This window comes from Lithobates pipiens, unplaced genomic scaffold, assembly GCF_037356315.1.
Source record: "Lithobates pipiens isolate NorthernLeopardFrog02 unplaced genomic scaffold, aLitPip1_a1.2 Scaffold_18, whole genome shotgun sequence".
NCBI lineage: Eukaryota > Metazoa > Chordata > Amphibia > Anura > Ranidae > Lithobates > Lithobates pipiens.
In genome coordinates, this window is record NW_027507758.1 from 388,399,628 (window position 1) to 388,426,077 (window position 26,450).

The window sequence follows — 26,450 nt, forward strand, 5'->3', positions numbered from 1 at the left end:
CCGTACCTCATTTGAAGTCTTGCTTTACTGGTGTTCGTTTACTATATGGACATTTTATTATTATTATTTTTGACATAGGACTATATGGACATTATATAGGGTGTCTCTAAACACAAATTTATTTTTTGATAGCCCATTTATGCTTAATAGCAAATATTTTTTCATATCTTTACTTTTATGCTTTAGGGGTTTACACACAGAGTTTGATACACATATACTGTGTTTGGGGAATTCACATTATCGATACGTATTTATGGTTTGTTTTTGTATTTAATTGCATTTATCCGTATATGGTTCACACTACACTTTGGAGGTGGTCTTAGAGACATTAGGTACTAAGACCCACAGTGTGGGTCTGGCACTTCTATATACCCTAATCGTATTGGGTATTTGTGGTTAGCGCAGTTCTTTTTCTTTCTATTTCTGTTTGGTGTATTTTTGGTGTACATTTGAATTGCAGCTTCCGTTCAATACTATTTGTTTTCCCGTAGCGCAGTTTTATCCTTTTTTCCTTCTTGTCACATGAAAAGATATAAAAAATATTTAGAAAAATGTGAGGGGTGTACTCACTTTTGTGAGATACTGTATATTCATACATATAATGTCCTTTTTTTTTTTGATTTCTCTATATACACATGTGTGCACATATATGCATCCTCCCTAGAAGACTCATACAGAGCCAAATGGAGGATCTTGGTGCCCCTTATCTGAAACATCTGATCCTTCAGGGCACAGATCCTTATGGGTGGCAAGAATACTCTTGCTTGGTTTGTTTTTTAAAATCAGACCTAAATATCTTAGACTTTGAGCTGGTCTTAAGGCTGGCTTTTCGGTATTTATGATCCAGCCTCAACTTTTAAAGTACCTCACATGTATATTATGCTCTGTTCTAGAGCCTGTACTGAGTGATCTCTGAGCAGGAGGTCGTCCAGATATCTGAGCACCAGGATCCCTTGGGCACTTAAAAGACCCAGTACTGGTGCTAGGACCTTTGTGAATTTCTGGGGAGCTGTAGCAAGCCCGAAAGGTAGAGCCACAAAATGAAAGTGACGTTTCTCTACTGCAAAACGTAGGAACCTCTGATGAGGCTGAAAGATAGGTACATGTACAGTGGTGTGAAAAAGTGTTTGCCCCCTTCCTCATTTCCTGTTCCTTTGCATGTTTGTCACACTTAAGTGTTTCGGAACATCAAACCAATTTAAACAATAGTCAAGGACAACACAAGTAAACACAAAATGCAATTTGTAAATGAAGGTGTTTATTATTAAAGGTGAAAAAAAATCCAAACCATCATGGCCCTGTGTGAAAAAGTGATTGCCCCCTTGTTAAAACATACTACAACTGTGGTTGTCCACACCTGAGTTCAATTTCTCTAGCCACACCCAGGCCTGATTATTGCCACACCTGTTCACAATCAAGGCATCACTTAAATAGGAGCTGCTTGACACAGTAAGGTCCACCAGAAGATCCTTAAAAGCTACACATCATGCCGAGACCCAAAGAAATTCAGGAACAATTGAGAAAGAAAGTAATTGAGATCTATCAGTCTGGAAAGGGTTATAAAGCCATTTCCAAAGCTTTGGGAATCCAGCGAACCACAGTGAGAGCCATTATCCACAAATGGCGAAGACATGGAACAGTGGTGAACCTGCCCAGGAGTGTCCGGCCGCCCAAAATTACCCCAAGAGCACAGCAACGACTCATCCAAGAGGTCACAAAAGACCCCACAACAACGTCCAAGGAACTGCAGGCCTCACTTGCCTCAGTTAAGGTCAGCGTTCATGCCTCCACCATCAGGAAAAGACTGGGCAAAAATGGCCTGCATGGCAGAGTTCCAAGGAGAAAACCACTGCTGAGCAAAAAGAACATCAAAGCTCGTCTCAATTTCTCCACAACACATCTTGATGATCCCCAAGACTTTTGGGACAACATTCTGTGGACCGATGAGACAAAAGTGGAACTCTTTGGAAGGTGTGTGTCCAAGTATATCTGGCGTAGAAGGAACACTGCATTTCATAAAAAGAACATTATACCAACCGTAAAATATGGTGGTGGTAGTGTGATGGTCTGGGGCTGTTTTGCTGCTTCAGGACCTGGAAGACTTGCCGTGATAAAAGGAACTATGAATTCTGCTGTCTACCAAGAGATCCTGAAGGAGAATGTCCGACCATCTGTTTGTGTACTCAAGCTGAAACGAACTTGGGTTCTGCAGCAGGACAATGATCCTAAACACACCAGCAAGTCCACCACCGAATGGCTGAAGAAAAACAAAATGAAGACTTTGGAGTGGCCTAGCCAAAGTCCTGACCTGAATCCTATTGAGATGTTGTGGTATGACCTTAAAAAGGCCGTTCATGCTCGAAAACCCTCTAATGTAACTGAATTAGGACAATTCTGCAAAGATGAGTGGGCCAAAATTCCTCCAGGACGCTGTAAAAGCCTCATTGCACGTTATCGCAAACGCTTGGTTGCAGTTGTTGCTGCTAAGGGTGGCCCAACCAGTTATTAGGTTTAGGGGGCAATCACTTTTTCACACAGGGCCATGATGGTTTGGATTTTTTTTCACCTTTAATAATAAACACCTTCATTTACAAATTGCATTTTGTGTTTACTTGTGTTGTCCTTGACTATTGTTTAAATTGGTTTGATGTTCCGAAACACTTAAGTGTGACAAACATGCAAAGGAACAGGAAATGAGGAAGGGGGCAAACACTTTTTCACACCACTGTAAGTACGCGTCCTTTATATTGATGGAGGCTAAAAAGTCTCCCCTCTGGAGTGAGGTTACTACTGAGCAGACAGACTCCATCCGAAAGGACTGTATCTGAAGGTACTTGTTCAGGGACCTCAGTTCCAAAATGGACCTTGTGTCCCCATTTGGTCTCTGAACCGTAAACAGGCTTGAGTAAAACCCTGTGCCCCTTTCGAATACAGGAACCTCTACAATCACTCCTTGATGCACTAGATGATGCATTGCCTGAAACAATAATTTTATTTTTGGAGGATCCGAGGGAACGCTGGATCTTAAAAACCTCTGAAGGGGAACCCCCCGCAACTCCAGCTTGTAACTGTGAGATATAATTGAGGTGACCTTCTTGTCCTGAGTTATTGTTTTCCAAATGTCTGCAAAGTGCAGCAGCCTTCCCCCCACCCCATGGAGTGGGGGTTTAGAAGAATTTTGGACCCAGGGCCTTTTCTGGACCTAGTCTTGCAGCTTGTCCCTGGCCCTAGCGCACTGTTGGTGGCAGAACCACCCTGACGTTGAGACATTTGAGGAACCAGTCCCTGAGTTTTTAAATGAGGGACGTTTGGTGCTTTTCTTGACAGGAAGTAGAGAACTCTTCCCTCCGGAAATCTTTTGGATATATTTGCCCAAGTGATCACTGAATAAACGTTCCCCATGAAACAGGAAACCTGCCAATAACTTTTTACAAGGAAGCTCAGCTGATCAGTTCTTAAGCCATACAAGTCTGTGCATATGTACACACAAGAGAGCCAGACAAGAAACCTGCTGTATTGAATCCTTTAAAGCATCAACAGCAAAACGCAGCATTCAAGGAATATCTGTATTTCTTTCAAGCAGATCATGCGTGACCTAAAATGGTCTCAGAGATCCCAAAGAGGACCAGGGGGCTCATTCACCTCTGCAAGAGGCAACTTAAAGGCAGAACCAAAAGCCTCTGCGACTGAGAGGCAGACTCATCTGCCGGGCACTCCACTGAATCCCGAAATTTCAGCTCTTCCCCATCCTCAACCCATTCCTGCTCCAGACTAGGAGATTACGGGGAAGGGGATCTGTCACGCTTCCTGTCACCCTGCAGAATGGAGGAAATCGTGCTGGCAATCCTGTGCTCTAACCCGGCTAGGGCTGAGGACAGTTTATCCTTAGTGATAGAGGATGAAGCGGCAGCATTGACTGTAGGCACAATAACAGATAGGCGCAGCGGCTCAGATTGCCCGGGAGCATCTGGTCTTTCAGGGCATACAACACTAGGGATATGACTAGGTTCATCAAGAACTACTGATGGCATAGGTATCACATACCAGGTGCTGGAGGCCAATGAAGAGAGGGCTTCCTTTGCAGCTAAGTTCCAGACTCCCCTGAAGCTGAGATAGGAGGAGTCGGGCACAAAGTAGCACAGGCCGCCTGTGAAGTTGCTTGCAGAAAGCTCAGGAAGTTCTGGTCTGCTGGAAGTTCTAGTTCCATGGGCACATACAAACGCTCTCCATTGTGTATATATAGCTGTCCTCCTCTAGAGGGCAGCAGGCCAATGGAAGAAGCAGTCAGCTTCAAGCACGTAACCGTTCACCACTGCAGCCCCGATTGACAAGATTCCAGCCCTGCCTTGGTCCAATTGGATGCTGGTGACATCACTTCATATTCCACAGTCCACTCTGGTCAGTGTGAAGCTTCCTGGTTCCTTTGCTCCTGGAGAAACACTGTGATCCATTGGAACCAGCTGCTCAATCCTTTCCAGTTATCTGGAACAGAGGTGGGACCTACAGAGCCATGTGGAATGCCAGGACTGCACTTACTTTGACGAGCATGCATCTTCTATCATCTTGTAGGTGTTTTTAATCTTATCCTATTAAATTCATAATTTTAATACTACGCTCAGGTTTGCGCCTCCCCCTGTTTTTTCCTATGATATGAGTTGAGGCTGCTCTTCTGCTCTTGTTTTCTAGTTGGTGGGAGAGAATTCAGAGGAAAGCTGGGGGGGGGGGGGGATGAGCTCAGAACTGGGAGGAGAGCTTTGTAAGTGGGGGAGGACATGGATGTACAGCACACCCCTCATCCATGCATTTTGCACATAGAGCACCCCCTTATCCATGCATTCTGTACACAGCACACCCCTTATCCATGCATTCTGTGCATAGCACACCCCCTCATCCATGCATTCTGCACTTAGCGCACCCCCTTAACCCTGCACTCTGTACATAGTGCACCCCCTTAACCCGGCACTCTGTACATAGCACACCCACTTAACCTTGCACTCTGTACATACCGCACCCCCTTAACCCTGCACTCTGTACATAGCACACCCCCTTAACCCTGCACTCTGTACATAGCACACCCCCTTAACCCTGCACTCTGCACATAGCACACCCCCTTAACCCTGCACTCTGTACATAGCACACCCCCTTAACCCTGCACTCTGTACATAGTGCACCCTTCAACCCTGCACTCTGTACATACATAGTGCACCCCTCCACCCTGCACTCCGTACTCAGCGCACCTCAACCCTGAACTCCATACATAGCACACCCCTCAAACCTGCACTCTATACGTAGCACACTCTTCTGTATAAAGTTCACACCTGAACTACTGGTATGTAACAATGCTTCAATGTTAGTGCTGTTTGGCCACACCCACAATTTGATACAGAGGTGATAATGTGCTGTAACCTCTAGGAACCTATCAGTAAATAGTAATGATCTGCTGTAATCTCTAACATCCAATCAGTGAGCAATAATGATTTGTAGAAACCTCTAGAAACCAATCAGTTAGCAGTAATGATGTACAGTAACATCTAGCAACCAGTGAGCGGTAATGATGTGCAGTAACCTCTAGCAACCAATCAGTGAGAGGTAATACTATGCAGTACCACTAGAAATCAATGAGCATTAATGATATGGTGTAAGCTCAACTAACTAATTGCAATTGATTCCTGATCTGCTGCAGTAAATTGATTTTGAGTCTAGCTGCTATTTATTGTATGTCTCAGAGTTAGTGGGGGGCTCAAGAAAATGTTTGCCCAGGGTCCAATCAATATTAAAGATGGCCCTGCTAGCAATACCTGGCTTTCAGTAGGATCTTAGATAGGCCTATAATTCTCAATCCTCTAACCCAATTTAATCTAGATTCCATCACTCAGATACCCATTTTCCTAGTTCAGGAGTGGCAGGCTTGTTCTGATGTTTGCGCTCTTTGACCCAACCTAATATTGACTCACTAGGGCCAAGCCTGTAACATTTGTAGTGCTGAAGTATAGCCCGAATCGAGTATATAGGATAGATTATGCAAACACAGGAAAATCTAGAAAGGTAAGGAGGTAAGTAAGGTTCTGGGTTAAATTAGATTAAGGATCTAGTGGGTTTTAGTTTAAAAGTGAACATATCATATTGATTGCAAAATCACATGATTAAAAGAAAAAAAAAGCTGTAACACTGCATTAAAGACCAACTCCTTTTATATTGACTTTATTTTGGAAATAGTGGCACAGAGCTAGAACTTCTGTCAGGATTTTATTGTAAGGACAAGAAGTGATAGAAGATCTCTCCAAAAGGGACACAAACAAAAACACATTTTTTAGTAGAGTAAGAAAAGTTTTGAGGAAAAGAAAATATATAAGTCATGCCAGCTTTAAAAAAAGTCCCTATTTTTGAGTCGGATTCTGATTATTAAATACAGTTGGACAATTAATATTATTAGCTTTCTTTTTAGTAGCCAACAGTAACTGATCCCTTTAAAAGACTCTTTTGTACTAATATGCTTCTAAGAAATGTTGGTTACCAGCCTTCTATGAATGTCATTAAACCAGCTAATTTCATTTGCATTAACAACTCCAAACAAGTTTCAATGCAGATGTCTACAATGTCATACTTTAATTTATATAGTTGACTTCTTACACATATGATGTTGTCAAGCAAACTGTATAAAGAAAAAAAAATGTCTGAATTGTATTATATATGCAACACTCATTACTGGCAGTAGATAATACCAATACAGGTATAGTTTGATGTAACTCATTTTTATTCCACTTCAGTACAGCAATATCAAATAATGAATCAATGCACCAATTTTTCTAATAATGAACAAAAAAGTTAATCTATAACACATGTGAATGTGTAAATGTATATGAGGAATACATTGTATGTTTATAATTAACTGCAAAGTTTCTCAAGACAGTTGTGTAACAAGCCTTTTGCGTGATACTACAGAAGAATATATAAATATTCTAGCATACACTGGTATGATCTCTTTGGTATTAAGACATGCTAGGTAAATCACGACCATGTGAGAGAGGGTAATAGAGAGATGGGAAAGAGAGGTTAATAGAGAGAGGGGAGAGAGAGGGGAAAGAGAGGGGAAAGACAGAAAGAGAGAGGGAGAGAAAAATCTATTTTTTTTTTTGGCAGGTAAATTACCTTCATTCCCACCTTTATATCACCTGTACCTTCCCAATTCTTACCTGTATGGTTGTATTTGAATTTGGGGTATCAAGTGACATATCCTTCCCCAGACAGTTTACAGCTAGTGGCTCACATCTCCTGGTAAGCAAGGAGACTGGCCCTCCACATAGGTGGGAGGTATGAAACATTCCTAATTCTTCTCTAGCTGGTTCCCGACCGGCGCACGCCGATGTACGTCGGCAGAATGGCATAGGCAGGCATATTGGCGTACAGGTACGTCCAATCTTTAATGCCGCCATGCCATCACGTGCTGGTCAGGACCCCCGGGAGTCCGGTCGCAGGGTCCCGATTGCCACGGGCATACCCGCGATCATCTCACGGGGCGGCTGAACGGAGAAATGCCATTGTAAACAGCATTTCCCCATTCTGCCTAGCAACTAGTGATGCTGATCTCTGCTCCATGTGATTGGAGCAGAGATCAGTGTTCACTAAATTAAAGCCCAGCCCCCCACAGTTGGTAACACACCCCTAGGAACACTTAACCCCTACACTGCCACCCACTGGTTAACCCCTTCACTGCCAGTGTCATTTACACAGGAATCACTGCATTTATATAGCAGTGATTGCTGTATAACTGACAATGGTCCCAAAAATGCGTCAAAAATGTCCGATGTATCCGCCATAATGTCGCAGTAAAAAAAAATATTAATAAAAATGCCATAAAACTATCCCCTATTTTGTAAACGCTATAACTTTTGCACAAACCAATCAATAATCACTTATTGTGATTTTTTTTTTGCCAAAAATATGTAGAAGAATACGTATCGGCCTAAACTGAGGGAGAAAAATGTTTTTTTATATATTTTTGGGGGATATTTATTATAACAAAAAGTAAAAAATAATGCATTTTTTTCAAAATTGTTGCTCTATTTTTGTTTATAGAGTAAAAAATAAAAACCGCAGAGGTGATCAAATACCACCAAAAGAAAGCTCTATTTGTGGGAAAAAAAGGACACCAATTTTGTTTGGGAACCATGTTGCATGACCGCGCAATTGTCAGTTAAAGTGACGCAGTGCCGAATCGCAAAAAGTGGTCTGGTCTTTGACCAGCAAAATGGTCCGGGGCTAAAGTGGCTAGAGCAGTGCCTCATCTCAGAATCGCTTTTTACTTTACAAGTTGGATCCTCAACTAAAATACAGGGGGGTTGATTTACTAAAGCAGGATAGTGCAAAGTGGGTCTCACTTATGCATAGAAACCAATCGGCTTTCAGGTTTTATTGCCAACACTTGATTGAACAAGCTGAGGTTAGAAGCTGATTAATTTCTGTGTAGAAGTGTGACTTTGTACTCTTCAGCTTTAGTAAATAAACCCCATTGCCTCTAGGCAGGTACACTTCATTTCTTGTTGCAGAAAAGCAGGTTTATACCTTAGATATTGTTTTAAAAGTTGTATTGCAGTACTCAGAAGGAGAAGGTAAATCAGTGTCAAATATTAAGACATGTCTTCACTAATCTGAAAATGAAATAATGTAGTTTTGAGAAAACTTGTATATACCATATAGAACACAACTTGTATAAAATCAGTATTTGTTTATTACAAATTATTAAAATCTTTTAGATCCTTTAAAATAATCAAATTTCATCTATAAAAGTGAGCCTATAAAAGGATGACAATGTATAAATAGATGTACCTAAATCTCCATACATGTAAAAAACCAGCAGAGCTGATAACATTACAGTATATCCCATCCTTAAAATTCCAATTGCATAGCCTGGATCTACCGCTTGAATTGTCCTACAGTATATGTTAATATAGTAAATTATCTCAACCAATCACCACATGGACATTGCATATATGGTGCAGACCACATGATCAAACTACTCATAAACAAAAGGAGGAAAGCCTACTAAGAAAGTCACTTCAGTGACACATCACAAATAAATAATAAAAATATACCATCAATATCACAAAAATGCAGTGAATGTCCATCCAACAATATTAAAAGGACAACGTTGTCAATGTTGTCATGGTAAGGAAATCGCAGCTGTGCATGCACCCATTCGTTCAGTCTACTAGTTGGTCTAAAGCACCCTACACACTATCAGATTTTCTGCTGATTTTTTTCCTTCAGATTTACCAAAACCATATAATATGAGGTCAAACCTTGGGAGTATCAATGTGTATGCAATCAGGCAGGCCCTTGCACTACATGGTTTTGGTAAATCTAAAGACAAAAATCAGCAGAAAATCTGATAGTGTGTATGAGACTTAATGATCTAGGATTAGGATGAAAATCCAGTAGAGACAGAGGAGGTGGTAAGACTCTTTCAATATTCTTGTGGTTACCAGTATAAGCTAACAGTTTTATCTAGCTCTGTTTTGAGCTCTCTGTCTCCACCTTTCTCCTCCTTTACAAATTAACTTTATTCCAGGAATTTAGCTTCCAGTTGGCGACTCCCCCAGACTGATTTCAGACATACTGAGTCTGTATCAGCTAGCTATCCACCTTGTTTAAGTGAGCATTCTTTGCCCATTACAGCTGGGAATCAATAGACTGACTGTAATTGAACATTCTCTACTTGGGCTGCTCTAATTTTCAACCTGCAAGCCAGCACCCACAACAATATAGGTCTCTTTAATCTTTGACCTGGTATATTCTTTTCTGTTATGTCATTTTCCTATGGCAATCAAGTCCTTTCTTATCCTAGACAATTAGACCAACTAGTAGTGTGCCTGACTGAATGAATGGGTGCACACACAGCTGCAATTTCCTTACCATGACAATGTTCACTGAATTTTTGCTGCTTTGTGATATTGATGGTGCATTTCTCTATAATAAAATATTTTTATTCAACTAGGGTGCGACGCTGAAGTGACCTTCTTAGTAGGATATCATTCTTTTGTTTATGAGTATATCCCATCCAGGTTGTCCCCCTTAACCTGGTGAAAATGAGAAAATATGGGAAACGTTCCTACTGTTTTCTAAATGTTTGAACATTTATCGGAAGCTGAAATTCTGGGCATTTGCATTTTTCCCCTTTGATGCTTAAAACATAATTTAAAGATTAGTATCTTTTTTTGAGCACAGAGATCTTTGATCATACATTTTAATGATACCCTTGCATAATGATTGCTGTTTTTTTGATACTTTTATTTAAGTTTTGCTGTCAACTAAGATGTCAGTTTTGATTCAATCCAAGTACACATAATTATGCCTGGATAAGCGTGTTCATTTTAGGCAGACTTAATGTTTTATCTTTTTTGTAAACTAATTATGGTGGTAATATGACACCTGGTTGAATTTTAATAGTGTTGGGAGTTTTGGAAATAGTTTTAAAACCTAAGATTTTTATATGATGAGCATTTGCTTTAACTAGTGATACAAACCTAAATTATCTTACATAAATTCAGTAGAACCATAAGTAAGATGCTTGAAAGCATCAAATATCTTCTTTAAAACATAGAAGGGGTCTACTTGGAGGGGGTGGGGGTTTATTCACTTTAACACTGAAGGTCGATTTACTATAGAAGCAGAATGTAATCTTAACCCAGTACAGCTGTGTTTAATCGTCCAGGAGATGTATGAAAACTCCTATTTTCGATTGATTGCATGATTACTAAACGAAGTACACTTTCTATCCCAAACTATGAATATTTGAGTTATGAAAGAACACCAGCTGCAATATTGCTTTGTGTGTTTTTGTATGATATATCTGTTAAAGAATAGGGATGAGCCAGGTTCGGGCAGGGTTTGGCAAACTTCAAGGAAGTTTGAACCCTGAACCCAAACCCCACTGAAATCAAAAGGAGCTAAATCTGGGAAATCAAACATGTCCATTTTCTGAGCTAATAGGCAAGAGGGTGTCAAAAAATATCCTGGGGAACATGTACCAATTCAAAAATAAAAATGTTTAATAATTCGATTTGGATTAGTGATTTTATTTTATTTCTTAAAACTTTTAAATAGCCTGCATGGCGGTGTCCAAATTCTGCCTTAGAAGAGGCGCATCTTTGTGATGTACAGAAAGTGTTTTAGCAACACTAACATTTATAAAGGAAACAAGTGTTTAAAGCTATTGCATTGTCAATTAAAAAGGAAAAAAAAACAGCATCCAGACCCCTCCAATAGTCTGTTATGCCTGAGGGAGTCTTCAAAAAATGTCCACACTGTTTTAGATTTAAGAGAGTTAAAAAAAAAAGTGCAGAAACTGTTTGAAGGACCCTTGTATTTTAGGGATCTTCGGAGAAGTCTGTGTGCTATTTTTTTCTTTGTAGATGTCCCTTTTAGCAAGAGTTAAAAAAAATGCATAGAGTTCCCCCAAAATACATACCAGGATATAAAAAAAAATAAAAATACCTTTTCTGTTTTTTAATAAGTGATCACATTCCCTCTGTTCTCAGCTGAATAAGAGCTGGGAGGTAGAGAAGCAACAGTACACTGAGCTTCCCAGTAAATGGCTGTGCAGTGGGGGCCATGTTGGGACAAGTCTAATCATTGAAGGAGAGCAGGCTGGGTTTCCAGCATAGCTAGAGAACTGACCATGGTGTGCTCTCCTGCTTAGGTGTCTGTTTATGAAACTGTGAACAGCGGTGATCCCGAGGATCGCTACTGATAACAGTCCATAAACAGTCTATGAACCAGAGATAATCAGGGGAGAACATGTTTGAACATGTTCTCCCGCCAATGATCTCCGTCCACTGAGAATCCTCATTGACTGACACAGAAATGGGCAGTTTATTCAGCTGCCATCTCAGGACTTCACTGAGTCAAAGTTCACACTCCCTGATTCACCAGTTCAGAGCTAAAATGCTGTTTTTTATTTTCCTTGCATGTCCCCCTCTGATCTACAGCAGCTTTACTTCCAAATGCACTTTCAGGGCACTTTCAAGTGTACTGAAAGTGAAATGTGGATTTTCCTTTAGTAAATAACCCGCATTGGGTAAGTTTGAGCAGTACAAATGATGTGGATACAAATTACATCATGCAAGTAAAGTTTGAGATGTTACTATAATCTATTTTTTTTTTTTTTTAATTGTCTCCTACTGTGTTTTTCAGCCTCTTGCAATGCCCTCTGTGGGTTTCTAAACTTCTCCTTTTCTACCTCACTTTAATTTTTTTGGAACAAGTAGTGCACATGAGTTGTGATCATAAGCACTTCTCTATGCACACTACAAATTCCATAGTCATTACTCCTTGGCCCTAGTTTATCTCGGGATTGAACAGGGGGGTTCCTACATACAGTGGAACCATAGAGAATGAGCGTAGCCAGCCTCTGTCAGGAAGTTGGATCATAGCAGCTACAAAAGCAGCTACAAAAAAGAGACACGGAAGCAGCTGACAGCAATAGAAGGTACTTTTTTTAGTTAAAAAAAAAATCTAGTCATATATGTATTCTTATCAGTGTAGTGTCACTTTAGCCACTTCAGCCCCGGAAGAATTGGCTGCTCACCAGACCATTTTTTGGGATTCTGTACTGCATCGATTTAACTGACAATTGCGTGGTTGTGCGTTATTGTACCCAAAAAAATAGTGATTTCATTTGGTGGTATTTGATCATCTCTGCGGTCTTTATTTTTTGCGCTTTAAACAAAAAAAGAGCATACATTTTGAAAAAAACACAATATTTTGTACTTTTTGCTGTAATAAATAGCCCTAATTAAAAAAAAAAAAAAAATTCCCTCAGTTTAGGCCGATATATATTCTTCTACACATTTTTGTCAATAAAAATCGCAAAAAGCATAAATTGATTGCTTTTCGCAAAAGTTATAGTGTCTACAAAATAGGGGATAGACGTATGCTTTTTTATTATTTTTTTAACTAGTAATGGTGCCAATCTGTGATTTTTATCAAGATCGTGACATTATGGCAGACACATTGGACACTATTGACACATTTTTGGGTCGATTGACAATTATACAGCGACCAATGCTATAAAAATTCACTGATTACTGTATAAATGTCACTGACAGGGAAGGGGTTAACACTAGGGGGTGATCAAGGAGTTAACTGCATTCCCTAGGTGGGTGTTCTAAATGTGGGGATGGGAGTGACTATAGGAGATGAGAGATTGTGGTTCTCAGCTTGTACAAACTCACAATCTCTCTCTCCTCTCTTCACAGAACAGGGATTTGTATGTTTACACACACACACATCCCTGTTCTGCCTCTTGTGCCCGCGATCGCACATGGCTGGCGGTCATCGCGACCTCCGGTCATGAGCATCGGCACCCCTGCTGTGCAACGCGTGCCTGCTATCTCGCTTAAAAGGGACTGGCGTATAGCTATGATGGTTTGCGGGATCACAGTATAATGCTGCCACAGTATAATGACGGCGGCTGGTCGGCAATCTGTTGAAGCATATTTTCACTTTCTTACATGTCCCCATTCACATAACATAACCTAAAAAAAATAAAAAATTGCAGCTTACTTTTTTAAAATGCTCTATTGTGGACCCTCTAGCAAGGAAAAGCCCTATATTTTTTGTTTATGAGGGGGCTGGGCATCTGGGTTTGCCATAATTATCCCTGTCTTTATTGTGCAGGCAGATCTTCATTATCAATTGAAACCAGATTTGAACACTGTCTGTCCTAACAAAGGGTTAAAGGCTAAAGGTTAAAAAAGTTAATATTAAAGTTTGTGTATAAAATTGTTGCACAACCTAAACATATCAAGAAAAAATGTATTTGTGTGATATGATTTGATTTTACACTTTTGCTGGTGGTGTGGAATACACATTACAGTGTAGGCAACAACTAATTGGTGCTTTTTGTTTTGTTTTAGTTTTGTACACAGATAGGGTTGTGCAGATGATTGCACAAGTGCAAAGTTTAGGTTTAAAGGGTTAATCCGGGTAAACACAGACTGAACATTTGGAGACATTTGCCGATTCAAAAAAAAAAAAAAAAAACGGCCAAGATTCAGCCTTTGGGTATGTTGGTCTGTCCAACAAAAGCCAGACTGTCCGGCTTCTGTTGGACAAGCGCGCTGGAAAACCAGCAGCCGACCAACTTCCAATCAGCTCTCTGGAGAGCACTGATCAAAATGTTCTCGCTGGGGGGGGCTGGCGTCCCCCTGATAGAACACAATAGCTCAGCAGGGGATATCACTGTACTTACTTTGCATAGTGAGTACAGCAGCTCCGACTGGAGCTGATGATTTTGTTTTGTTTAACCCATTGGGTTGAATGGAAAAAACCTATAGCGTGTGCCAGGCTTAAGAGGCTGGGCTTCTAGCGTTGTATGTTAATGTAGACAGACTTGGGACAGGCTGAATCTAACATTTCATTCACCAGTTGCATGTCACTTATGGGTATCTGCTGCATATTTACCTTTTGGATGAATTCTGCTTAAAAATGTGGAACACTCTACCAAGGTACTTTATTATATTATGTATTGTTTTTTTGTATTTGTATATGCTTATATGTCTCTCCCCTCCTCTTTTGTAGAACAGCTATTAAGCTCCCGATGTAGCATTCACATGCGAAACATGTAGAGCAAGCATGTTACCACATACCATACACTGTTGCAGGACTAATATGATGTTTGGTATAATTTTTTCTGCTGTTTTAGAGAGTAAAAACAATAATGTGCTTTTTGATCTAAAATTGTTCTATAGGACGTGGCACTGCTCTATCTTTAAGACCCCTGCAGTACCATCCTGTGATGGAGTTTTGGTATACTTTTTGATTCACTCAATCTAATATTGTTCAAAAAGCCTGCAGCTAGCCATCATACCTCCTCCTGAGAAATATGCAAAAGGTAGAAAATATTTCTTGCTGGGCATGCTGTGTAAATGGGAACACAAAAAAAAAAAAACATACAGTGTGATTTTCTCAAATTTGCCTGCAAAAGTAGAAATCCCCTTTAAGGCTGTGACTGAGACATTTGATTGTCAGTTCCTTCAGGAACAGCAACTAAAGTGAATGGTTCGTTGTTTATCTAAACTGCTTCAGAAAACTGTCAACTCTCTATAAAAAGGAGTAACATAACAATAATCCAAACAATGTTTCCCTGGAATTTCAAAGAAAGCTACTGCCCAGAAAAACGATTGGTTCCCTTCACTGCAGATGACAGGTGCCAATCCTAGGAGCCCATCACCATCCCACGTGTATATTGCAAAAAAAAGCAAACAGCATAACCCTGCCTAGGGTCACTCTTAGGCTGGATTTTGCTGATCTCCGGCTGCTATGAATAAATACAAATTACATCATTGAAGTGTGTCCCTTTCTGTTTGCAATATTTTCTTAGGAACATGTAATGCTGATTGTTTATTGCTCATCATATTTTAATGTTTAGAAAATACTTAGTCATAAAGAAGTAATGTACTGTAGTGCTGTAATGCACTCTGTCCTAATTGAGCTAGAATCAACAAAGTACATTTATAGAATTGAAAGCAAAGTAAAACATGTCAAACAATAATAGTAAAGCTCTCATACCAAAATGCATTATCCCCCCTATTTTAGTAGATCTTTCCTCTTTTAACCTACAGAGTTGTTCTGTACGTACATAACCTATACCCTCAGTCTTTCTCTAAGAAGCTGCTAGGCTGTTCTTTTGTTGGAGAATGCTGCATTTTTGGCAGTGGTGTGATTTTTTTTGTTGTACCAGTTGTGGAAGACAAAAGGAAACTGTAGGAGAAATACATATTTTTTCACTTCTACCTAGGTATATATATCTGCAACTAAACTGAAATGGTGTGTAGCTTTGTGTTTGAACCTTTCCTATGGTGTATGGTTTGTATTTACTCTGGTTGCTAGGTGATTTAAGGACAGATTGCTTAAAAACATACTGCTTTCAGAGATATCAGCTCAGACTCAGTACACTGGCTATAAAGAACATAACAATGGTGTTCTATCCATCATCTGGTTTGTACTTCTGTCAATTAACTATTTTCATTGGCATTTCAAAGCCATCTGAGCATTTATTTTATCTGGGGGAAAATAGAACCTTCTTAACTGTGCTAGAGAAATGAAAGCTAGAAATTTGTCAGTTTGAATAAATATAAAATCTCCATAGATTTCTGCATATGACCCTATCCATCTTAATAGTAACTAGAGCCATCTAACCCTCTTAGTACTGATCAACCACTGAAAAATAATTACAGCTTGTATATATAGAACCAGTGCACAGTGGTTCACACTAAGGCCTTGCAAAGAAAGGATGCTGGTTTAAGTCATAAATGTGTGTGATCTCTTAATGTCTGTACAAGTTTCCTGGCACAATGTATTTTATAAGCAGAATATTTTTGTTATAAAGATGTGATTTCAATAATTGCAATAGGGGGATTGTGGAAATAGCACTGAAACTGCAATATCTAGTAATTTGTATTCTTCAACCGAACTATATATTTTCAAAAATAGTATTTTAAACAATACATTCGTATAAAAAGAAGGGAAAAGCTGCACTTATAATAAAACACAATTCTTGACCATCATAGTGCGCATGTACATGGTCTCGGAGTTGGACATGATCTGACAGAGCTCCGCACACCTCTGACTCCTTCAGAGCTAATATCTGCGACTGAGGTCTGTTACAGTCATGGCAGTTACTTTTCAGAATTTCCGGCTTGGTGATGCGGCACAGGATGGTGGGACAGTCCCGAAAACATTGTAGAAGGAGAGGAAATCAGCCATGAAGGACACGATCCTCTCAGGGACAGCCTCCTTCTCCAAATATGGCACAGGAAATAAAGGAGACACACAGTAACCTGTTAGCTACTCTGACACTGTCTCCTTACACAAAGTCCCATCTTACAGACAGCGCTTATAAATCACCACAGATGGCAGTGAAGCACGTTTTTTTTTGTACCTCAATGTGACGTATCTTCTTTTTTCATCCCACCTTAGTTACATCTATAGCAACTAATGGATCAGCTAGACCTTTAGCATTCTCTCTCAGCAGCGATATGTCTGTGATGGCAGATTTACCAGTTAAATCACCACAGATGGCAAAGAAGCAGGAATTTTTACCTCAAAACATGTATCTTCTTTTTCTTCTCCCCTAGTTACATCCATAGCAACTAATGGATCAGCTAGGTCTTCAGCATTCTCTCTCAGCAGCGATATATCTGTGATGGCAGATTTACCAGTTAACCACACTTCTATTGCTTTTGACAAACCAGACTTACAATCCATACATCGTTCGGAAGAAGAAAATCTCATAACAAGGTTTTCTACATTATTACTGCAAGAATTGTCTAAAGCTTGCAATACTATAACTGAAAACATTAAACAGGATTTTCAAAATATTGGAAATAGACTGGATACGACTGAATCTAAGATGAATGGAACCATCTCTAAAGTGAATCAAAATTCTTACTTAATTTCAGAACTTCATACCAGATTGGAAGACGCGTATACCAAAACTGAGGATTTCGAAAACAGGTCCCGTCGTTATAACATTCGCATATGCAGTCTGCCAGAATCCATCATTCATTTAGAAAAAGCGGTTCAAAAATTAATGAAAGACCTCATTCCAGATATTTTACCCCATTAGTTCAAAATAGATAGGATTCATTGAGCCTTAACTGCTCTTAGATCTGATGGTCTACCACGCAATGTTATTGCTAAACCTCATTGTTTCCGCATAAAGGAAAAAATGCTGACTGCTGCACAATTCAGACCTGAAATTTTTTTAATGGTTCAGCTGTTCAACTTTTTGCAGATCTCGCTTCTTCAACAATTCAGTGTCGTAGGAACCTAAAACCACTACTACAACACCTAAAACATCAACAAAATAAATATTGATTGTCTTTTCCATTTTGTCTTTCCTTCTCCTATAAAGGCAAACTATACTCATTCATTACATTCCAGGAAAATATCTTATTGCATTTGGGCATCCTATCCCGTGAGTCCTCAAAATCCAAGTCTTCAAATTCGATGGATAGACCGTTATCACCCATTTGGTCCAGTCAAAAAAAAAATCAAGAAAATCTTCATCAATTACTTGAATAGTTAACTAATCTTTTATAGAGGAAAATTTCTTACTGCCTTATCTCTCTAATATGAGATTTTGGAGGCCTACTACCTTACAAGTAATTTTTTAAAACTAGATGTATTTGTTTAAGTGTATGTATGTATGTTTGTATGTATGTATGTGTATATTTCCGTATACAACATTTTTTTTCTTCCTCATTTTGAGATTTAAAGGTGCTTCTATATCTGTCACAGTTGAACAACTTTTACAAGTGTTAATTTAACTCTGACAGTGTGGATTATATAAACACCAGGAAAGTGTTTATATAATCCCACAGAGTTGACCACTTGCTTACTGGGCACTTAAACCCCCCTCAGTCCCAGACCCATTTTCACCTTTCAGCGCTGATGCACTTTGAATGACAATTGCGCGGGCATACAACACTGTACCCAAATGAAATTTTTATAATTTTTTTCCCACAAATAGAGCTTTCTTTTGGTGGTATTTAATCACAGCTGGGAGTTTTATTTTTTGCTAAACAAACAAAAAAAGATGCAAAAAAAATAAAAATAAATCATGTTTAATAGTTTGTTATAAAATTTTGCAAACAGGTCATTTTTCTCCTTCATTGAAGTGCGCCGATGAGGCGGCACTGATAGGCTGCACTGGTGGGCACTGATAGGCTGCACTGGTGGGCACTGATAGGCTGCATTGGTGGGCACTGATAGGCTGCACTGGTGGGCACTGATAGGCATAGTTAAGGCGGCACTAATAGGCACAGATAAGGCGGCACCGATGGGCACAGATAAGGCGGCACTGATGGGCAAAGACGGGCACAGATAAGATGGCACGGATGGGTGGCACAGATGGGTGGCACGGATGGGTGGCACTAAGGGGCACTGATAGGTACCACTGATAGATGGGACTGCTGGGCACTGATAGGTGGCTCTGATAGGTGGCACTGCTGGGCACTGATGGGCGGCACTGCTGGGCACTGATGGGCACTGATGGGCGGCACTGCTGGGCATGGATATGTGGCACTGGGGTGCAGCACCTTTGTTGAGGCAGACTGTGGGCACTGCTGGGTGGCACTGTGGGCACTGCTGGGTGGCACTGCTGGGTGGCACTGTGGGCACTGCTGGGTGGCACTGTGGGCACTGCTGGGTGGCACTATGGGCACTGCTGGGTGGCACTGACAGGGGGGACACATTTTTTATTCAGGCAGGCAAAGCAGGGGGCAGGTGGGCACTGGCAGGGGGCAGGTGGGCACTAGCAGGGCTGGCCGTGATCGGGACTGATGTCCCGATCACGGCCGCCGGTGATCGGCTTTTTTATTTTCTCCTCGCGCTGTTACCGGCTCCGTTATATCACATGATCAGCTGTCATTGGCTGACAGCTGATCATGTGATAAGGGGTCGGGATCGACCCCTTGCACGGATCGGTGATCAGGCGAGTCTCGTAAACTCGCCGATCACAGAGCGCGCCGCGCGTGCCCCTCAGGGGGCGCGCAGGCCGCTCGTGCACGGGACTACGTCAATAGACGTAGTCCCGTAAAAGGAGATCCGCGCTGTAGCTGTCATTCGGCTATAGCGCGGGTCTCAAGTGGTTACATTTAACACTGCCGCTTTTCCCATGTAGAATATTTGTTTGCACTTTTTAAACAGAGGTATCTCTGTGACCTCTCGGTCTTTAAGATACAAATTATTTTTTAAAACCTCTACCTACCCATTACTATTCCTGTTAATATAGCAATTGCCTACTAGCTTGATATTCATGATTTATATTAACTGACCTCATCTACATTCACTTTACCAAATTTGAGTTGAGGTGGATACTCATGCCACTTCTAGTGATTTTTGCCTCCATTAATCTCCCTGGTGGTATGATTATGTCAGCTTTTTCATGCTGAAAGCGGTACAATTGTTTTGCATGGAAATTTGGTGTTTTTATATTGTAGGCCTGTAATTCTTAGGAGTAACTAAATTCAATCTGTCCAAACAAGAGTCTTGTAGACATCCAAACAAATAATAATAATACATTTTATTCAATAAATTTTAGTCAATAATATAATCAAATAATCAAAAACATTGAAATTTGTCCAAACAAGGGTGCAATATTACTAGTCATGTTGCTTCAGTAAACATACCAGGTCTGATAAATTTTGAAACATGGGACTACACAAAGTCCGACGTCACAATCAGGACAATAGAAACCGGTTTTCTTTTGGATTTTCTTTCCACTGTCATCACAATTTGAGCAACAAACCATGCACACATTCTTGTGGGTGCTGACTTTTTCTCAGTTGGTGGGATGTAGTCCATGAAGTGACAACCAGTCAGGCAATTTGGGTTGACAACGGCAGCAACAAGACGTCCAGCTATTGATGTTTAGTGGTTCAGAAAGATCAGCTTGGCAACTTTCCAAATAAGGTCAGCATGAACCATAGGCTTGTCACTTTTTTTTGAGCAGAATGTAGGCATTCCACATTCATTGCTTAACCACTTGGGTACCGCGCTATTGCCGAATGACGGCATTAGCGCGGACCTAGATTGCCGGGACTACGTCTATTGACGTCGTCCCGGTTACGAGCGGCCTGAGGGGCGCGCGCGGCGCGCTCTGTGATCGGCGAGTCCGTGAGACTCGCCTGATCACCGATCCGTGTAAGGGGTCGATCCCGACCCCTTATCACGTGATCAGCTGTCAGCCAATGACAGCTGATCATGTGATAAAACGGAGCCGGTAATCGGCTAGTATTCCTCCTCGCGCTGACAGCGCGAGGAGAAAAAAAAAAAGCCGATCGCCGGCGGCCGTGTTCGGGACATCAGTCCCGATCACGGCCAGCATATCCAGCGGACACCTGCCCCCTGCCAGTGCCCACCTGCCACCCGCAGTGCCATCCTGAAATAAAGTAAGTGCCCCCCTGTCAGTGCCACCCAGCAGTGCCCATAGTGCCCACAGTGCCACCCAGCAGTGCCCACAGTGCCACCCAGCAGTGCCCACAGTGCCACCCACAGTGCCACCCAGCAGTGCCACCCACAGTGCCACCCAAAATCTGCCTCAAAGGTGCTGCACCCCAGTGCCGCCCATCAGTGCCCAGCAGTGCCGCCCATCAGTGCCCAGCAGTGCCGCCCATCTGTGCCCAGCAGTGCCACCTATCAGAGCCACCTATCAGTGCCACCTATCAGTGCCCATCAGTCCCATCTATCTGTGGTACCTATCAGTGCCCATCCGTGCCACCCATCCGTGCCACTTATCCGTGCCACCCATCCGTGCCATCTTATCTGTGCCCATCTTTGCCCATCAGTGCTGCCTTATCTGTGCCCATCGGTGCCGCCTTATCTGTGCCTATTAGTGCCGCCTTAACTATGCCTATCAGTGCCCACCAGTGCAGCCTATCAGTGCCCACCAATGCAGCCCATCAGTGCCCACCAATGCAGCCCATCAGTGCCCACCAATGCAGCCTATCAGTGCCGCCTAATCAGCGCACTTCAATGAAGGAGAAAAATGACCCGTTTGCAAAATTTTATAACAAACTATTAAAACATGATTTTTTTTTTTTTGCATCTTTTTTTGTTTGTTTAGCAAAAAATAAAACTCCGAGCTGTAACTAAATACCACCAAAAGAAAGCTCTATTTGTGGGAAAAAAATGATAAAAATTTCATTTGGGTACAGTGTTGTATGACCGCGCAATTGTCACTCAAAGTGCATCAGCGCTGAAAGCTGAAAATTGGTCTGGGACTGAGGGGGGTTTAAGTGCCCAGTAAGCAAGTGGTTAAGAAGATGCCTGAAGATATTTTTGTAGTACTTTTACTACTTGTTGTTTTCTCATTGCTGGGTAGAATGTCATTGCTTGGTCGGCTCTATCAACACCTCCCATGGTGTTGTTGTAGTCTATCACTACTTGTGGCTTCATGATGTCTTCCCCACCTTTTGTGTGTATCATGGAGGTACATGGTGGAGGTACAGTATTATGGATTGTACTCATTCAGCACACATCTTTTTTGTCAAGCCATCGCAGTGCCAACATTTTGCCTTTCGGTCAGGCAACCATTTCTCCTGTCTTGAGCTTCCTATTGCCAAAGATTGGTGCCATGTAACACCGGTTAGCCCTAATGGTTCCATAGGCATCCATTTTGTTCTGTAGAAGGAACTCAAAGTTCAGGAGATGTGTAAACATTGTCTGTATTTGCACAATAGCCCTGATTTAGCAATTACTCAATCAGTGAAAAAATGTAAGATGTTGCCATTCCATAATTGCTGTATTTTGGGTTGAATTTGAAACTTTTCCAGTGTATAGGACAGAATTCCAAATTTGACTGCTTCGTCAAATCTTCATGTCAAATCTTTTCTTTCTATGTCGAATGTTCTTGGCCTTATAGAGTTAGGTTAGGCACATTCAACCTTTTTTGCTATTGTCTCTATAATGTCTAATCTTTTCTCTCTATGTCAAATCTTTTCTCTCTATGTCAAATCTTTTCTCTCTATGTAGAATAATCTTGCACTAATAGAGCTAAAGTTAGGCACATTCGACCACAGGTTTGATGGACACAGATCGCTATTGTCAGCGTCATGTCGAATCTCCTATCTATATCGAACTGTTGTCGCAACAAAAATGAAAATAAAGCATTTGTTTATGTCAGATCTTTCGGTTTTTGGATTCTGCACGTTCATTGGATTCCGACGAAAATTAATGCACATGTCTATTCCCCAGTAAAATACATTTTTTTCCGACATACAGTATACTTACCTAAATTACAAAAGACCCATGTGGATTTGATGGAAAAAGAATTCATAGAATCTGAAATCAGACTAGCGATAAACCGTCTCAATCCATCTAAGCCCCAGGCCCAGATGGCTTTTCTGGTTATTATTATAAAAAATGTCACAAAAGTTTCATCCCTCATATTTGCTCCTTCTTTAATGCTATGCAAAGAAGATCATACATTCCCAATCAGGAAAATAAGGCATTCATCCACGCAATACTTAAACAGGGAAAAGACCAAGATTTGCAAATTATCAACCGATTTCCCTAACTAATTTGGATCTGAAGATCATGACAAAGGTCAGGGCAGAAAGAATAAATTAATTCATATTTCGTACGAATCCAAATTGAATTGCGGACACAAATTACGAAATGCAAATTAACGGCTAATACGAAACAGAACAAAACAAAATTAATTTACTGACGGCACACATGTCTAATAGAACCCTTAGCAATTAAAATCCGAACCTGTTTAAACCTATAAGGCATTGGATGTGGAGATAGAGAGCACAAATGTGCTCTCTTTGCAGATGACATCCTATTGATGCAATCTTTTCCTACTACTTCCATCTCTAATCTTCTAGCGATAATACATCCTTTCTCTCAGATATCTGACCTCACTATAAATCATTCCAAATCTCAAGCCTTAAACTTATGATTAGATTTCCATACAGTTCAACATCTTCAACAGACATGTCTTCCAATGGCTGCCGCGAGCTCTCCCATATTTGATTATTTTTATTACACCTACATTACACATTCTTTATTCAAAAAATGATCCTCCTTTATATAAAAAACTGATGACTTACTTAAGTGGAAAATGAATCCACCATAGTGGATTGGCATAATATATTCTTTAAAAATAAATATTGTCCCTAGGATTTTATACTTGTTCTCTCTTCCAGTGAATATCAATATGTCGGATCTAACAGCATTTCAAAAGAAAACGTTAGAATTTATTTGGGGAGATAAGAAACCTAGGGTAAATAAAAGTACACTATTTGCTCCTAAAATGAAAGGATGATTGGGAGTCCCAGATCTGATTAAATATTTTTATGCTGCCCAAATTGCTCAACTGATTAGGTTTCACACAAAATTGTCTCCATATCTATGGATGCAGACTGAAACATGCTCCTGTATATCTAAATCATACCCTACCACTGAGGTCTCTTCAGCCCCTACATCTCCTTTCCAATGAGCTCTAATGCCGCATACACACGACCAAACTTTCCGGCAGAAAAGGTCAGACAGAATCATTTCATCGGATATTTCGATTGTGTGGGGGCTTCAGCTGACTTTTCTTTTCAAAAAGTCTGATGGACCTAGAAATAGAACATGTTTTAAATCTTTCAGACAGAATCAATTTCTATCAGGAAAACCATTCGTCTGTATGCTAGTCGGATGGACCAAATATGATGCAAGGGCAGCTATTGGCTACTGGCTATTGAACTTCCTTTTCTAGTCCCTGTCGTAGGTCATCCCATTCAAAATGAACACACTTTGGTGTGATCGTATGTAGGCAAGTCCGTTCGGTCAGAACTCAGTCAGAGAGACCGTCAGAGTTTATTCTGACGGAAAGTCCGGTCGTGTGTACGTGGCATTAGTAGATCTAGTGGCCCCCTCACCTATCTCCCATACAATAACTCAAATAGGGAGAACCCCGTAGATTCCTGCAGCACTTCCCTGTAAGCAAACAGGAGGTACGGCAAAAACTTCTCCCAATCCCAGTGAGAAGTTGCGAACGTCTGCAGCAATTGCTTTAGCGGTCCATTGAACCATTCACAGTCCATTGGCCTGGAGGTGGTAGTGAGAGCTGTGTATAGGCTTAATTCAACAGAGCTCGCCAACTGCTGAGTTAGGTTCATAGTAAACTGAGTCCCTTGGTCTGAGATAATCTCATGAGGGAAACCCACCCTGGCAAAGATTCGGAGCAGGGCCTCCACTGCTGTCTCTGCATGAATGTTTGTCAGAGAAACTGCCTCTGGGTAATGAGTAGCATAATCCACCACCATCAAGATATATCTCTTCCCAGAAGGACTGGGTCGGGGTAATGGTCCTATCAGGTCTACGGCTATTCAGATAAAGGGCTCAGCTATGATTGGTAGGGGGTACAAAGGAGCTTTAGATTGGTCACCCTATTTTCCTACACGCTGACAAGTATCATAGGTACAACAATACTGTCTAATATCCCCAGTTATCCCTGGCCAGAAGAATAGCTGAGTCAAGCGGTGAACAGTTTTGGACACTCCAAAGTGATCAGCTGGGGAAAGTCATGTCTGATGCTATGCAGGTCATGCCGATATTTCTGTGGCATGACCAGCTGTCCCTTGGGCACTGGATGAGATTCCTTCCCTTTGGTCACAGAATAAATTAATTCCCGATCCCACTCTATCCGTTCTGTTTATAATCCTCTGGGGTCCATCTCTGCCCTCTCCCAGTAACTAGCTAATGTCGAGTCAGATAGTAGTTCCTGGGTAAAGTCAGTTGGGGTAGCCCAGGTAAAGGGTGGTACAGTCTGGTTGGGGTTAGGGCAGTTAGGCCTCACCTGGGTCCCATCATTGAGTGACTCCTCTGCTCGCCTTGCTTGCTGCCAGGTGGTCACAGGGAAGGCTTCTGGGGATAAATCCACATGAAAAGATGAAGAAAGATGTCCCAAATCATTTCCAAGTAGAACATCTGCGGGTATATCTCTCATAACTCCAACTTCTATGACTCTGTATCCTGAGGCACAATCCATATGCACTTTAGCAGTAGGGGTGCATAAAACTTTGCCTCCAGCCATTCACACAGGTATGGACCTCCCAGTTTTTCCAGTCATTGTAACCATCCTGGGTTGCACCAAAATAATAGTAGCTCCGCTGTCCGTGAGTCTTTGGGTAGGTCCCCCATTCACCCATACGGCCTGTCAGCGAAGCCTGCGATTATCATTGGCATCAACTTGTATCAGGTTCACCTCATAGAGTAGCCCAAATTCCTCTTCACCCCAGCCAGTTGAGGTAGATGGGGGGGAGGCTTCCAGGTAATGAGCAGGTGCTCTGGCTGGGCCAGAGGCAGCATGGTTCCATGCAGTGACATTGATATTTCAGGGACAGTTGGTTGGTTGTTGGCGTCCCATTTGATTACACCCATAACAGCAAGGCCCGGGTCTTCTTGATGGGTATAGCCAGTCGGGCCATTGCAGGGAGAGCGACTGACTGCTGGGTGGATGGCTGGATATGGGCAGGTGCTGGCAGTGGTTGGAGATGCCGCGAGGCCTGGGTTGGTTGGATCTCTGGGTATACATATACTGGTCAGCTAGTTCTATTGGTTTATCTACCGCCAAGGGCTTTTGGTCTTGGACCCACTGGTGAACTTCACTAGGGGATTGGTTTTAAAACTGTTCCGTGGGATTAGTTGGGCAGCATTCACTAAGGTAGTTGCCTGATAGCCGGAGAACCATGCATCTACCGATCGGGATATCTGATGAGCCGATTCTGTATAGGGCTGGCCCTCTTTCCATTGTAGGCTGCAAAATTTGGACCTATGAGCTTCGGGGAGATTGCATATCTTCGACCAGACAGTTTGCTCATGAGGATGGTGACCCAGTCAGCTTCGTCAATTTCCTGGAGATCGCATTGGTTCTTGAACACATGAAGGTA

At 41.4% G+C, this 26,450-nt stretch overlaps 1 protein-coding gene across 3 annotated transcripts in view; it reads left to right on the forward strand.

Annotated features, from left to right (window-relative positions):
* Positions 1 to 26,450, forward strand: part of MLIP (muscular LMNA interacting protein) — a 415,413-nt gene that overhangs the window by 150,839 nt on the left and 238,124 nt on the right. The gene's annotated exons all lie outside the window — the stretch shown is intronic.